This window comes from Panthera uncia, assembly GCF_023721935.1.
Source record: "Panthera uncia isolate 11264 chromosome A3 unlocalized genomic scaffold, Puncia_PCG_1.0 HiC_scaffold_11, whole genome shotgun sequence".
NCBI lineage: Eukaryota > Metazoa > Chordata > Mammalia > Carnivora > Felidae > Panthera > Panthera uncia.
In genome coordinates, this window is record NW_026057578.1 from 19,068,994 (window position 1) to 19,083,147 (window position 14,154).

Sequence of the window (14,154 nt, forward strand, 5' to 3'; positions counted from 1 at the left end):
CGTCTGGTCAATCTGTGCTCCAGTGACACGAAGGGGATTGTGGCAGTGGAATGGAAAGGAAGGAGGAGCCTTCTGAAAACCTCAGTCAGTGAGGTCCATGTTGTCCCCTTCTCCCCCAGTTTTGAATGGTACAATACCTTGGCATGCCTCACGTTTATATTCCTACCACGTACCAAGGGTCCACCATGTGCCTTTTTTGAAATAGTATCTATTGATAGCTTAGCAATGTTATGAGGTAGGTGTTATTACCTGCAATTTAAAAAACAAGTAAATTGAAGTTTATGGAAGAGAAGTGACTTGTCCAAGGTGTGTTGGCCCCTCAGTGGTTGTCACTGAAGCTGTTGATCTGTGTTTGGAAATTTTGGGGGACTCTACAGTGCCAAGTATGCATTTACCCTGTGACGTGTTGTCTTCTTGCTTAGGGAACAAAGTGGTCTGAGTATCCAGTGGTGGTGGGGCCTGGCTGGCAGGTGGACTAGATAGCCCTTCGTACCTGCACCTCCCCCAGGGACAAAGCTTGAAGCACTGCTCTCCCTGCCCCTGCCCATCCCGTTGAGTCACTTCCAAGTTCCTAGCAAAGATACTCTGTGAGTCCTCTCACTGGCTCTCAGGAATCTGTTCTCTGGCTCCTGGACCTGGTAGGGAGGGGGACCATAGCCATACTCCCCAGGCTAGAGGAGCCAGTTCTGCTGACTGGGCAGATGGGGCCCACGCACCGGGACCTGGGGAGATTGAGAGGAGAAAGTGGCTGAGCGCAGCTCTGCGAGGCCTAGTGATTTATGAGGAGCAGCTTCCGCGGGCCATCTGGACCAGGAACTTCAGGAAGCACATCCTGTGTGGAGGCACAGGCAGCGTGGGAGCCCTGCCAGGGAGGAGGGAGGGGATGGGGGAGCAGGGATGGGGCAGAGCCAACAAGGAAAGAGTCCCGCAACGAAACGAGACAGATTCGGGTTCTTCCACTTGCAGAAACTTTGGGCAAGACCCTAACAGCTCGGGGCCTCACTCTCATCAACTTTAAAATGGAAGGATAATCATACCTGCTGTGCTGTTGAGAAGTTTAGATGGACTGTGGCTTCTAAAAGCACCCAACCCATTGGAGGAAAGCTGATATTACTGAACATTGACCATGAGCTACGCATGCAGTTGAGGGTTGGCAACATAAAGATTTCCGGTTTGCAGTTGAGTGGGGGAGGCAGACTATTTTGTATCGTGTGGGACATTTACTACAAACTCTGGGAGCACAGAAGTAAGAACAAGTAACTGGAGGTGAAGGAGAAGTTTGGGGCCTTAAAGGAGAAATAGAAGCTTAGTGACCTACGGAGAGGTAGTTAAGGGAACAGTTTGAGCACAGATACGCCACACTAAGGTCAAATGTTGGTGCATTCATTTGCAACTCCAGCCCTGAGCAATCTACTGGGTTCCAAACCCATGTATCAGACTGCCTACTTATATCACTACTTGAATGTCTAATGGACACTCAAACTTAGCACGACTGAAACAGAGCTACTGGTCCACCTGCCCTCCCCCGCTACCCCCACATCAGACTTCTTCCTCCTAGGTCATCCCTATCTTGGCCTGTCTACTCAGTCACATAAGCCAAAAACCTAGAAGACATTTATCTCTGCTTTCTCTATTTCCTTCACTATGTTGCAAGGTACCTTGTTGCACCACTGCATATATATGGTTCCTCCCGGAATTATGCGATGTGGTCTTGACCTCATCTCCCCAAATTTATCCATCAGCAAGTTCTGTCAGTTCTGATCTCCCAAGTACCTCCAGAATCCGTGTCATTCTCTTTATCTCCACCACTGCCATCACAATCTTACCCAGGAAACTGCAACACAATTCTGTGTTTGTTTCCACATCTGTCTTTCACAATCTCATCTCTTCATGGCTACCAGAGCAGTCTTTACAAAACCGAAATAAAATCAAACACTCCCCTGCTACAAAGCCTTTATCTGACAGCCGTTTTCAAGGTAATTCTGTGTAATAATTCACCCTAAAACTCAGTGCTACACAGTAATAGACATTTTTTCTTGCTCGTATGTCCAAGAGTTGGCTGAGGCTCTGCTGATCTGGGCTGAGTTTGGCTGCAGACTGTAGGTTGGGCCCAGGGTTGCTCTCTATGTCTGTCTTTCTCTTTGGTCCAGTGGCTACTCAAGGCATATTCTCCTCCTGGAGAAAAACAGGGACACTAGAGGGCAAGTTTGCCTGACAAGAACATTTCAAGTTTCATTCCCAACACATCCAACACCATCTGATTGCTCAAAGCAAATCATGGGGCCAAGTCCAAGGGTCAAGGAGAAAGGAAGTACACTCCACCATAACTCCATAAGGAAGGTGTGGATATATAATTAGTTATGGTGAGATAAAGAATTAGGACCAATAATTCACTCTTCAACAAAAGCTTTTAGTGGCTTTCCATTAAACTTAGAATAAGGTCTAAACTTCAACCCCCTCAGGCTCTAGCCCCAGGCTAGCCCCTCTAAAACTTCAACTTTTGCCACTTTTTCCCTCACCCATTTCTAGCCATGCTGCCTTTGTGGCTGTTCCTCGAACTTTCCAAACTCTTTTTCTACCTCAGGACGTTTGCATTTGCCATTCTCTCTCTGTCTGGATCACACTGCTCCTAGAGCTTCACATGACTGGCTCCTTCCCGCCACCAGGTCTGAGATGCAATGCTACCTATACCTGGGGGTGTGTTAGAGATGCAGGTGCCTGGGCTCCACCCCCAGAGATTCTGAAATGGCAGGTGTAGGGGTGTGTCTCAGGGGTCTGTTGCTAACAAGATACCCACTGTTGATGCCAGTGCCGGTGTTCCATGGAACATTCTGAGAAAGGCTGCTGTGAGAGGGAAGCATGCCCCAGGGGTACCGGGGAGGATGTGCAGGGCCTGAGTCTGTTGGGATTCAAGGAAGTCTTGCAGAAGGCGTAGCAGCTGAGCCGAGCCTTGAGGGATGTAGAGGAGGTGGTCAGGCCGACAAGACTATGTTTTAGGGTCATCCCACAACTCTGTGTGCTTCTTGGGTGTGAGCTTCCAAGTAACTTTTCCTGAACCCCTCACCCCATCCATCCCAGGCCCTGCTGGAACAGCCTCCCATTGGGAACTAGAACTGATGACATTATATACGACCACCATTCGAGCTTCTTGAGACAACCAATCCCACAGGAAGTCTTAGAAAGCTTTTTTTCCCTCTAAATGATCTTTTTTAGTGTCTGTCACCCAGAGTTGTAGAGATTTTATATCATCTATGAAATCCTATTAAGATTTTATTTCCTTATTTTCCTTTTATGATGACTGGGATTTCCTTCCTGAGAGAAGGCTTCAGGAAGTGGCCGTGCCTTGGCAGGAGCCAGGCCCTGGGGAGGGTGTGTTGCTGAGGCAGCCGCAGCCTCCGTGGCAGAGTTGCTGACAGGCATTCAGAGCTGGCAGCATCCTTCAAGGTCCTGTGGCCCATTTTCCCCCTGAAGGTATCCTCTCTAGAGCTTTGAGCATCCCATGACCCAAGAGAGGCAGTGATGGAGCTTTGGAGTCAGGTGAGATGGTCTAAGAGTCAGAGGGTCTGGGCTGAGACCTAGAACTTCTTGGAGGGCTGGCCTTTTGGGATGCTACCTATTTGGGTGACTTCAGACAGTTGTTTACCTGCTCTAAACCTTATCTGTACATGTATGCACACATGTTATGGTGAAGATAAGATGTGATAAGTGCTTTGTAGGCAGGGACCATAGAAGGACTGCTACTCTCTCCTTGAACAGATCCAGTGACGGGCAACCCGCTACTTTGAAAAGTAGAGTGTTGAGATCCGGTTGTATCCAGATGCCATCAGTGAGTCCATTGGCGATCTTTTCTGACTTCAGGTCCTCTTACACTTGAACCACAAACCTGGAAAGCCTCATCAAGGCCACTGACTTAATATTGACCAAGAAGGAATCAGAGAGATTCGTCGTGGCCTCTTCTGGTCCTCTTAGGCCACTGCTCCTCAGCCGTGGCTGCTTATGAGAATCACTTGGGATGATAGGAACCCTAGTTAAGGCTCAGATCTCCTCTCATATTTATTAAATAAAAACCATCAAGGGTAGAGACAGGCATCAGTGTTGTCTAAAAGTTCTACAGGTGACTCTAATTATTCAACCAGGTGACAGTCTCCTTTTAGATACATTCAATCAGTCGTGGATCCACCTTGGAGCACTAGCACCAACTCACAGAAGGGCATCTCGAAACCACCTGTTACATGGCTGCCTGCTTCATTCCAGACACAAGATGCAGAACCCAAATTTATCCAGGTTACCAGGTTGGAGTTAAACCTGAGACCACGTTAATAAACCTCCATCTGTTTTACTCGCTCTGGCCCTGCCTAGATGGGCCTCTGAACAGTCCTCCCAGTCTTGTTGGGGAGTCCCTTGTGTGCTTAGGAGTGTCTCCTTCCCCACATAATGGAGTTGGCCAAGTTCTTTCTCTCCAGCTCCTCCTTTCCTGCTGACACTCGCAGTCCATGCACCATGGAGAAGGACCTCACTACTCTGCCTGCTGCTGGGATGGCCCACAAGAATGCAATTCCCATGTTCAATGTGCATTAGCCCAGACATTGGTACCAGTCCTTGGTATCCCGTTGATTAAACTGCATTTAATCTGGTGCAGAAGTGAGAAGTGTAGTCTTCCTTTCTTGGGGTCACACGCTGTCGTGTGGGTCCGTCAGGAGGACGGCTGGAGCACTAGCTCTCAGCAACTCCAGCCTCTTCCTGAAGCTTCTTCTTAGAGGACCACGGGGCATGAGGTCTTGGTTCAGGTCCTGGACCTGAATAAGTCCATCATGGCCTCTGTAGTGTATGTCTTTGCTCCTTACACTCCGAACTTAAGAGATGTGACTGATTCCAATCTAAATTGACTTGTACAAATCACCTCCCAGCCAGTCTACCCAAAAGTTTGCCTTAAGAGCCCAATATAGTCAGCAGTCTGTCTTAGAAACCCAAGTCCAAATGAACCCCAGGTATGGACTCAACTTAGGTCAAAGCTAGGACTGCAGATTCCAAATCGGTTTCATTCTTCTGGTCTCTCAATTCAGCCCCACCATCTGAGGAAATAATGTTAATAGCTGCTGTTTATTAAGTGCTTAGTCTGGGCTGGCATGATACTAAATGCTTCATGTGGTTTACTTCATTTAATTTTACAAAAGTCTTACAGAGTGGGGGTTATTATGACCTATCTTACAGATGAGGTAATAGAAGGTCAGAAAGGACCTTGTCATTTAGCATGTAGGTGGTGGAGCTGGGATTTGAATCCATATCTGTATAACTCAGATGCCCCAACTAATGGTCTGAGTTGTTTCTATAGCACTCATGTGGAGTCCTGATACTTTCCTCTCAAGGGCTCATGGGTCATTCAGAAAATAAGCAGGTCTTCAGACTTAGCAGGAGTCCAGGATCATTGATCACAGTTTCATGTTTTCTATTGTAAAATTCAATGGCATTTGCCCATCTGTTTCTTTTTTTTTCTTCCAAGATTTTATTTAAATTCAAGTTAGTTAACATATGGTGTAGTATTGGTTTCAGGAGTAGAATTTAGTGACTCATCACTTACATATAACATCCAGTGCTCAACCCAACAAGTGCCCTCCTTTGTACCCATTGCCCATCTAGCCCGTCCCCTTACCCACTTCCCGTCCATCAACCCTCATTTTGTTCTCTATAGTTAAAAATCACTTACGGTTTGTCTCCCTCTATCTTTTTATCTTATTTTTCCTTCCCTTCCCCCTATGTTCATCTGTTTTGTTTCTTAAATTCCATGTACGAGTGAAATGATATGGTATTTGTCTTTCTCTGACTGACTTATTTGGCTTAGCATTATACTCTCTAGCTCCATCCATGTCTTTGCAAATGGCAGGATATCATTCTTTTTGATGGCTAAGTAATACTCCATTGTGTATATAAACCACATCCTATCCATTCATCAGTTGATGGGTTGTTTCCATATTTGGCTGTTGTTGATAGCGCTGCTATGAACATTAAGGGGGCTCACACTTGTCAGAATGGCTAAAATTAACAACTCAGGAAACAACAGATGTTGGCAAGGATGTGGATAAAGGGGAATCCTCTTGCATTGCTGGTGGGAATGCAAACTGGTGCAGCCGCCCTGGAAAACAGTATGGAGGTTCCTCAAAAAGTTAAAAGTGAAACTACCCTATGACCCAGCAATTGTCCATCTGTTTCCTATATTTCTCCACACTCCTTCAAGAGTCCATTTAGACCAAGAGCTCAGGGTTGAATGTCAGTGTCAAAGACAGCAGCACCTTAGTCACAGACCACCAAGTCCAACCCCCCCCCCCCACACACACACACCCTGGTCACCAGAGAGGGGAAATAGATTGGTCTAAAGTCACACAATGAGTCCGCAACAAGTCAGTCTAGGACCCAGGGTCCTTCTCCCAGAGCCTTGGACTCACGGTGTGACCTTGCATAAGTAACTATTCTCCAAAGAATGCAACAGGCAGATAGGTAACCATGGAAGCAGTCTCTGCCTTAAGCTAAGCTTTTAGAGAGGTGGAACCTGGACAGGACACCTGAAGTGGAGACTCTACTCTAACAGCTGAAGCTGAGGTGAACCAGGGGTGTGGACCTGAAAGGTCTGTTCCTCCCCTTGTCACTTTCCCTGCCTATCCTTGGGCATTTCTGGGAATGCTAGATACTTGCTGATGCTAGTTAGAAAGTCTGGGGCTTGAGTAGTTTGGAGACCTTGAAAGAGAACTGGACAGAGTGACTCTAGCCCTTCTGCTGACTGATCTCAGGTGAAGAGTCCTCCCACCAAAGGTTTTAGTACCTGCTGAACAACCTGCTCTCTGAAGAAGGGGAGAAAAGCCCATTCCCTCCATGTAAATATTCCTTTGATGTGGTCACTTTCAAGTTACCAACATATTAACTAACTTGCAAATTTCCTGAAAACTTGACATTTGGCTCTGTGAGGCACAGGTTGAGTCCAGCACACCATTGCTTCCAAATCTTCAAACGCTTCGCTAGATTGGGATGGTGAAATTGTAGTGGGCTCCCATCCTCATGGGTGTATGATGATACGTTGGTGGGTGAGGGTGCACAGATAATTGGATGCCTCATTGATAAGTCTTTTCTTGTGATGTCACTACCTCTGTTTCCTCTCTTGATGGAAACGTTGCCATTCCTACCCTGTTACAGAACAAATAGATGTGTGACATGCGGGTCCCAATCCCTGGTGCTGATTTCATATGCTTTTGACAGTTTCATCACATTTCTCACAGTTGTGATTTTTTTTTTTCTTTCCCCTCCTGGGATGGCAGAGTGGCATGTTGGGATACCATGCTGGGAACTGTTTCCCTCTGATCCTTTCTGTAAGGCTGGCTTTCCCTCTTTCCAAGCTTATACTTGCCTAAGTTCAAGGCTTTGCCACATGCACCTTGTAAATTTTCCCTGGCCCCAGACTGGTGCATCTGGAAGGGGGAGATGAGACTTTGTGGTTCTAAATCTCTCCTTGGCACATGTTCTCAGGCATGAATGAAAAATCAGTGATTTGGTTTGAACAGAGAAACTGCAGACAGACGTGCTGTTTTTCACATCTGGCTACTTGGAGGCACAGCTGTATGTGGCCACCCACTCTTTTTTGCACGTGTGGGGGAAGGGATTGGTTCCTTCATGGGGCTTCATGGCGAGGGGATGCTCAGGTCACAATCCGAGGTGCCAGGCTGAGTCTGGGGGCGGGGCGGATATTTTCTTAAATCTGGGTGGTCTGGCAGACAGGTAGAAGGGTTGAGGGTAGGAGACATCCTTGAGTCCTCAGTCAACTCCTCATACTGGCTGTCAGTTTGTGAAAGCACAACCCTCTTTTTCTCCGGGTGACTCCAATCGAAACTCTGGGGGGGTGGTTATGTAAACCCATTCCCTAGATGGCACTGAGCCAGAAAATTAGCAATGATCAATGAAAGGGGAAGGATGATGAAATAAAAGTGGAGTCTCAATTATGCTCTAAATGAGCAAGGCGATGTTAAGTCTTTAACAGAGGAGGGGCCAGAGACGGGAGGAAGGGAAAAACGATTACTTGGAAGAATTCTGCGCCCTAGTCTGGACTTAGCCATTGATTTCCTATTGCAGTTCCACAGATGGACCATCAAGGCCTTGTAGAGTGCATGTCTCCCCGCTATATTTCTCCACAATCTGCATAAAGGAAGTGTAAGTTCCTCTGCCCTGCTTTTCTGTCCACCAACATTGGATCCTGGGTGGGTCGAAGGGAACAAACTTCTGTGGGCATTATGTTGGGGATTCACGTTTACCAGCTGCCGGGAAGTTGGATTTGTGGTTTCAGGGTACAGGATGTTTCTGTGCGAACCATGGTGAAAGTTGCTTTTGTGAAATTATGAAAGTAATTTGTTGTTGTTTGTATGACATGGGAGGCTGAAATGTTTTTAGGAAATTTTGGTGATTTAAACAACAACAACTTTTTTTTTTTCTCTTAAGCTCTGCTAAAAGGCAGAGTAATTGATGTTGAATTTGGTGACCTGCCCTGAAAAATCCAGTCATTGGGACAGCCTGGATCAGTCGTTTAGAATGGAAACCAAATGTTTTCTTCCATATATGTCTATAACGTAAGACTTATCCCCCATCTGGCAAAACCTCTTTCTGTTGAAATGTTCAGAGTGGAATTGCATTAATAAGGAGACATCAAGCGAAATTTACTACATGCACGTTCAATGGTCTCTGTAAACTGAGTTGCACGTAGGGCTTGTATCAATAAACATCTCTACCTGCGGGTTTTCAAGACAGATTAACTGAGAAGAGCCATTATGGGATAAAAGAAAAGGGCATGCTGGGAGAAAAATGAAATCAAACATTCACCCGTGCAAACACTTCCTTCCTGGATACTGTTCGGATTTTAATTTCTTTCTTTTTTTTTTAATATAAAATAAAATACAAGATGTTGGTGCTGTTTGGAGATAGCCCACATCTGTACGGTAATGAGACAATTCTCCCAAGTGCGGTTCTCAGTGGGATATTTATTTAATCCGTATTGGTTTTGGACCACGGCCTGTAATGAGGAAAGACACGGGCAGAGGCAGGAGACAGCAGTTGGAAGTCTGTACCTTTTTGAACATGAAAGTACAGAAGGGTCGTGCATGTATTTAGGTTTTAGTGAAAATTCAATAACTTTAGCTGCAGACGCTTTGCTCCGGAACACTAATAAAAATGGGAATGGTAATAAAGGGGCCGAATTCGAGCTTCTTGGAGATGAAGGCTGGAGCAGTGCCAGATGCAGCTGTTCTGATGCTAAAGAATGTTCTGGTGTATTTTCCAGGAGGACGCATGGGCCAGTGGAGGACTAGGTTGATTTTAAGGCATCTTGTGACAGCACATGAGCCCCAGGGACCCACAGACATCAAATAGGCCTGGTTGAAAAGGAATCCTTGAAGGCGGCTTCAGGAATGCTCGAATTCCCTGTCAGCAAATGTCCTGACCAACAGACACATCAGAGTTAAAAACTGGAAGGTCCTTCCTCAAACCAGTCAGCCTTTGCTAGATCTTTTGGTCTCTCGAAATGGCAGTGGTGTGAGAATCTCATGGATGAAGTGGAGTTTGAGTCAAAAGGCCTCAAGGAAAGAGCCACCAACTAGCAACAAGCTGTAGTTTTGGCCTTTGGAAGAGTAAGGACTGTTGTCCCTGAATTATCTAACTTCATCCTCATCACCACCAGCCACTGTCACTTTCTCCCATTTTTGGATGCTTGCTTGTCCACCATCACGCCTTTGCAAGTGGTAGATTCAGGACCTGAACCCGGGCCCAAATTATAGAAGGCATTGTCTTAGCCTTGCCAAGCTCTCTGGGGACTCTGATCCCCCAGTCTAGGAGGAGATCAGCTCTGCAAAGAGAAATCAGGGATAAGGTCCGACCTCATGACTTGCTTTGGTCCTGGGTTTGACCATATTTGCCGAGATTTGTTTGAGAACCATCTTTTTTTGTTTTGTTTTGTTTTTCAAGTTGTATTTACTTTTTAAGGAATCTCTACACCCATCATGGGACTCGAACTCATGACCTCGAGATCAGGAGTTGCATGCTCTTCTGATTGAGGCAGCCAAGCACCCTGAGAACCATCTTGAAATCCCACCTCGGCCTTCTCTGCTGCAGGCTGGATGCCCTCAGCTTACACAAGGGTTGATACTGTGTTGATGGGTTTGCCTACATCGGCAGAAGGCTGCCTAAGAACCATCTGTCTGAGATTCTAGCCTTCTTGTCAGGCTGGAGATTCTCAACCTGTGCTGGCTTTGCCTGCGATCTGGAAGCTCTAGCACGCTGGTAGTACTGATTATTGCTACACTGCCATGCGTGGGACATGGCTCATCACATCCTGGGTGACTAGCTGTGATAGCCCCGGGAGCTTAATGTATCATTTTTTTCTCATTTTGTCCCTGAAGGAATGATTGGATTCTGGGTCTCTCTCAATTCTGAGCTGACCAGGGAGGTTGTGGGGTGGGTCCCTTCTGGAGGGTGCTCTTGACATTTTGTCAGACTCCTTGCTGTGAGCTGAGATACACACGGGTGGGGTGGTGAAGCCTGTTCCCAGGAGGTATTATCTACACCTGGCTCTTCTTCCCAGCCCACTATGGAGTCCCCAGGCTCTGCTCTGGGTCCTTTCTGTCTGCTCCAGCTGCCTTTCCCTTCCCTGTGGAGACCTGGTGCCTCTCACCCAGCAGGGCTGACCTGCCAATGATAAATACCATTTAATTACAGAACAGGCTTTTCTGCTGTGTCTCTCAGCACGGCTTCTATTGCTGAAGATTAAACTTCATTCCAATACCACTGAATTACCTTTTTAAACCTATTATTTCAATGTGATTAACTTCACTTCTTTTCATTTAGCTGTAAGCAAAATCTTGTTTACAAGGCAAAAAAAGTCTTTGCCTTAATATCGGCAATAATAATACAAACGAACATTGCAAGAAAATAATTTATGTGAAAAACAGGAAGAAATGGCATTGATACATGAGGCTCCTCTTCAATTAATAAAAAGGAGGAAATATTTAAAAACAATTTATCAAAGAAATATATACAGTTCATACATCATGCATTTGCAAAGAATGTACTAATATCCATTCCACAAATAGCTGCGTGACCCCGGGATTCTAATTTGTGTGTGTGTGTGACGGAATCTGGGTTGTGGTTAAAATCCAGAGCTGGGTTCGGTGAACGAAGAGCCATGGGAGGACACCTGTCATGCATTCTCATTATACCGCGTTCTCCCTTTGAATGTGGCCAAAACGCATTTGAAGTTTTTAGAGAAGGTGGGTGTTGACTGCAAGCCTGGGGGAACAAACGCAAACCCTAGGATACTTTCTAAGGCGCCAGTTATAGAAGGCACACCCCCAGCCTTCCATTTGTGCCTCTTCTTTTCAGGACTGAAATCTAAAGCACTTAAAAAACATATTTGTATTAAGAATTGCAGGAGCGTTTGGGTGGCTCCCGTCGGTTAAGCGTCCGACTTTGAATCAGGTCGTGATCTCACGGTTTGTGAGTTTGAGCCCTGTGTTGAGCCCCGTGTCGGGCTCTGTGCTGACGGTCTGGAGCCTGCTTCAGATTCTGTGTCTCCCTCTCACTCTGCCCCTCCCCTGCTTGCGCTCTGTCTCTCTCTCTCAAAAATAAATACACATTAAAAAAAAAAAAGAAGAAGAATTGCAAAAGGAAGAAATGCTTGGCGATTAAAAAAAAAATGTTTTTGTTTGAAGCAAATCCTGGCAGACTGCTTCCCGAAAGTTGTCAAGGCCGGGTGGCCGCTGGGAAGCGGTGGCATCTGTCACTGCAGTTATGCAAATCCTCTCTTGTTGAGGCCAGAGCGTGGAGAGGGACTCACGGCTGCGTGTTGGCAAAACACACACCGTATGCTACCACCCGCGTTCCTCCCTAATTTATTTTGACCATTTTCTTTTATGGCCCTTCCCCGAGATGCACTTCACAGGGCGTTCCTTTACGGGGCGATGCAGAGAAATTAGCATTTACATCATATTTAACAGTTTACAATGAGTTCTTCTGCCCACACATAAAACAACGTGCTTTTATAAGGAGAACATGGGTATCAGAATGAGTATTTCCACATATGGTACTGTGTTTAGCTGACGTGCAAACTCCTTGATGGTTCAAGAAGAAACATGGAGAGTTAGCCAAAGGCACTGAGCTCTACCCAGCGTGCCCAGCCCACTGTGCCAAGCCACCCAATTGCCCCCTGGGAGGAGGAGGCCGAGGGGATGCACAGACTTAGGGCTGGGGTAGCAGGTACAATTATTCTGTGCCTCATCTTCCCCCTCAACTGCTGTCTCCTTGTGGCTCTCCCTTGCCCCTGACCAAATGTTCTTCACTTTTCTCTCTTCGTCCCTCCCTTCTCCCTGCCTTTCCTTCACCTGTTTGATTAGGCATAGTAACCGAGCACCCGTGCCAGGCTGGCCGTGATCTGGGGGTTGGCGTGGTTGGAGGAGAATCAGACAGCTTTAGGCTGTCTAGTCCCGGAAGATTTTTTGACATATAAAATACACCCAGATATGCACAACCAGGCTGACCAACTTTCCCTACAATGTACATTGTGCTGAGATCATCTAGGAACTTCCGATGATGGTGACTCGAACTGGCCAGGAGAGGGGGCAACAGACCCCAACCTGGAGAGAAGCCCTGATCTCACCGTGGCTCACGGAGCTTCTGTTAACGCTCTGTCTTGTTCTACCCAGAAGCTGATGAATGCTGACTGTCAGATCTTTATTTGCGTATTCTCATCTCATCTTCAATACAACTTGTATTTTAGAAGAGAAAATGGAGGCAGAAAAGGTGTGGCCTCTGGCCACGCACGTGCCAGCCCTGCTCCATGTTGGGATTTGCAGGACTGAAACACACGCAGCCTCTTCCGAGAGTTGTTCGCTGTGTCTGTGACCCTCTAGGGTCTGCACCTCACTCGCCACCTCAGAGGGGGCTTGTTGGAGCAGTGGGCACCAGCAAAGCAGCAGAGCAGACTGAGGAATCTGTACCCTAGAGAGGGGGACCGCCCTCTGTGGCAGCCAACTCTAAAGGTGCCCCCGGATGCCCTCCGACGGGGTGGGGATGGGGGTGGGGGTGGGGCAGGAACTGTTAAGCCCTGTGAGCGTGACTTCTTCCAGGATGGGGGACACAGTATCTGAAAGGCTGGGGGATGTGCCAGAAACCATCAGGGCAGGTTGACAGATGTGTTTCCAGCATCTGCCTCGCTCCTGGTGCTTGGCAGATGGGCTGCAGGGACCAGGCCGCTGAAAACCTGGATCGGTTTCAAACAGCCCCATTTCCCAGGCTGAAAGCAGAGAATTTCCGGAGGGCAGCCACGGAGGCGGCAGCTCCAGGGTGCCCCCAGCCAGAAAAGTTCCGCTGGAACCCTGCAAAAGCCTGGTTCTGTTGGCTCAGGGAATCTCGGGTCTGAGTGAGCACTTTCTGGCACTCCCTGAAATCCCTTATCTCTGCACCTCCTTTGCAGGTCTGCATCTTACTTCTGGTGCCTTCAGACGCCTGATAACCTTGAGATAGCCCACTTTCCAGATAGGACTGTCAATAGGCCCGGGGGTATAGCTCAGGGGCAGAGCATTTGACTGCAGATAGGACTGTCAAGCTGGAGCCTGGCTTGACCTTCTAGAGCTATGTTATCCCATATGTAGTAGCCGCCAGCCAGAGGAGGCTGCTGACCCCTTAAAATACGGCTAGCCCAAAACGAGCCACCTGGTGAGTGTAGTCGCACATTCACCACATTTCAAAAAAGAGCACAAAACATCTTAACATTTTTTTAAATTTTGCTTACACGTCGAAATGTTAGTATTTTAGATATATCTGGGTTAAATAGGATATATCACTTTTCACTTTATAAAAAAATGTGTCTACTGACACATTTAAACCTGACATATGGGGCTTGCATTCTGTTTTTTTAGACAGTACTGTCCTAGGGGGCCGATCTGGTAGCATCCTTCTCAATGACGTTTTACTTGCGTCCTCAGCAAAATTTTCCCAGTAACCCCTATTGCTGAAGATGGCCAGGTTGGAGGCATGAGCCATCCCTTCCTCTCTTGACCAGACTGTGAGTCCAATTAGATCCTCTGGGACCCGGGCCAGCTGTTTCCAAAGAACAGTGGCTGTAGGTGCTGTTTT

The 14,154-nt window shown here is 47.0% G+C and overlaps 1 long non-coding RNA gene across 1 annotated transcript; it reads left to right on the plus strand.

Annotated features, from left to right (window-relative positions):
* Positions 1–2,674: 2,674 nt before the first annotated feature.
* LOC125936296 (uncharacterized) lies at positions 2,675–4,641 on the plus strand. The gene is made up of 3 exons (XR_007461991.1): positions 2,675–3,041; positions 3,472–3,537; positions 4,137–4,641. It is a non-coding gene; the product is annotated as an uncharacterized LOC125936296 (long non-coding RNA).
* The last annotated feature ends 9,513 nt before the right edge of the window (positions 4,642–14,154 follow it).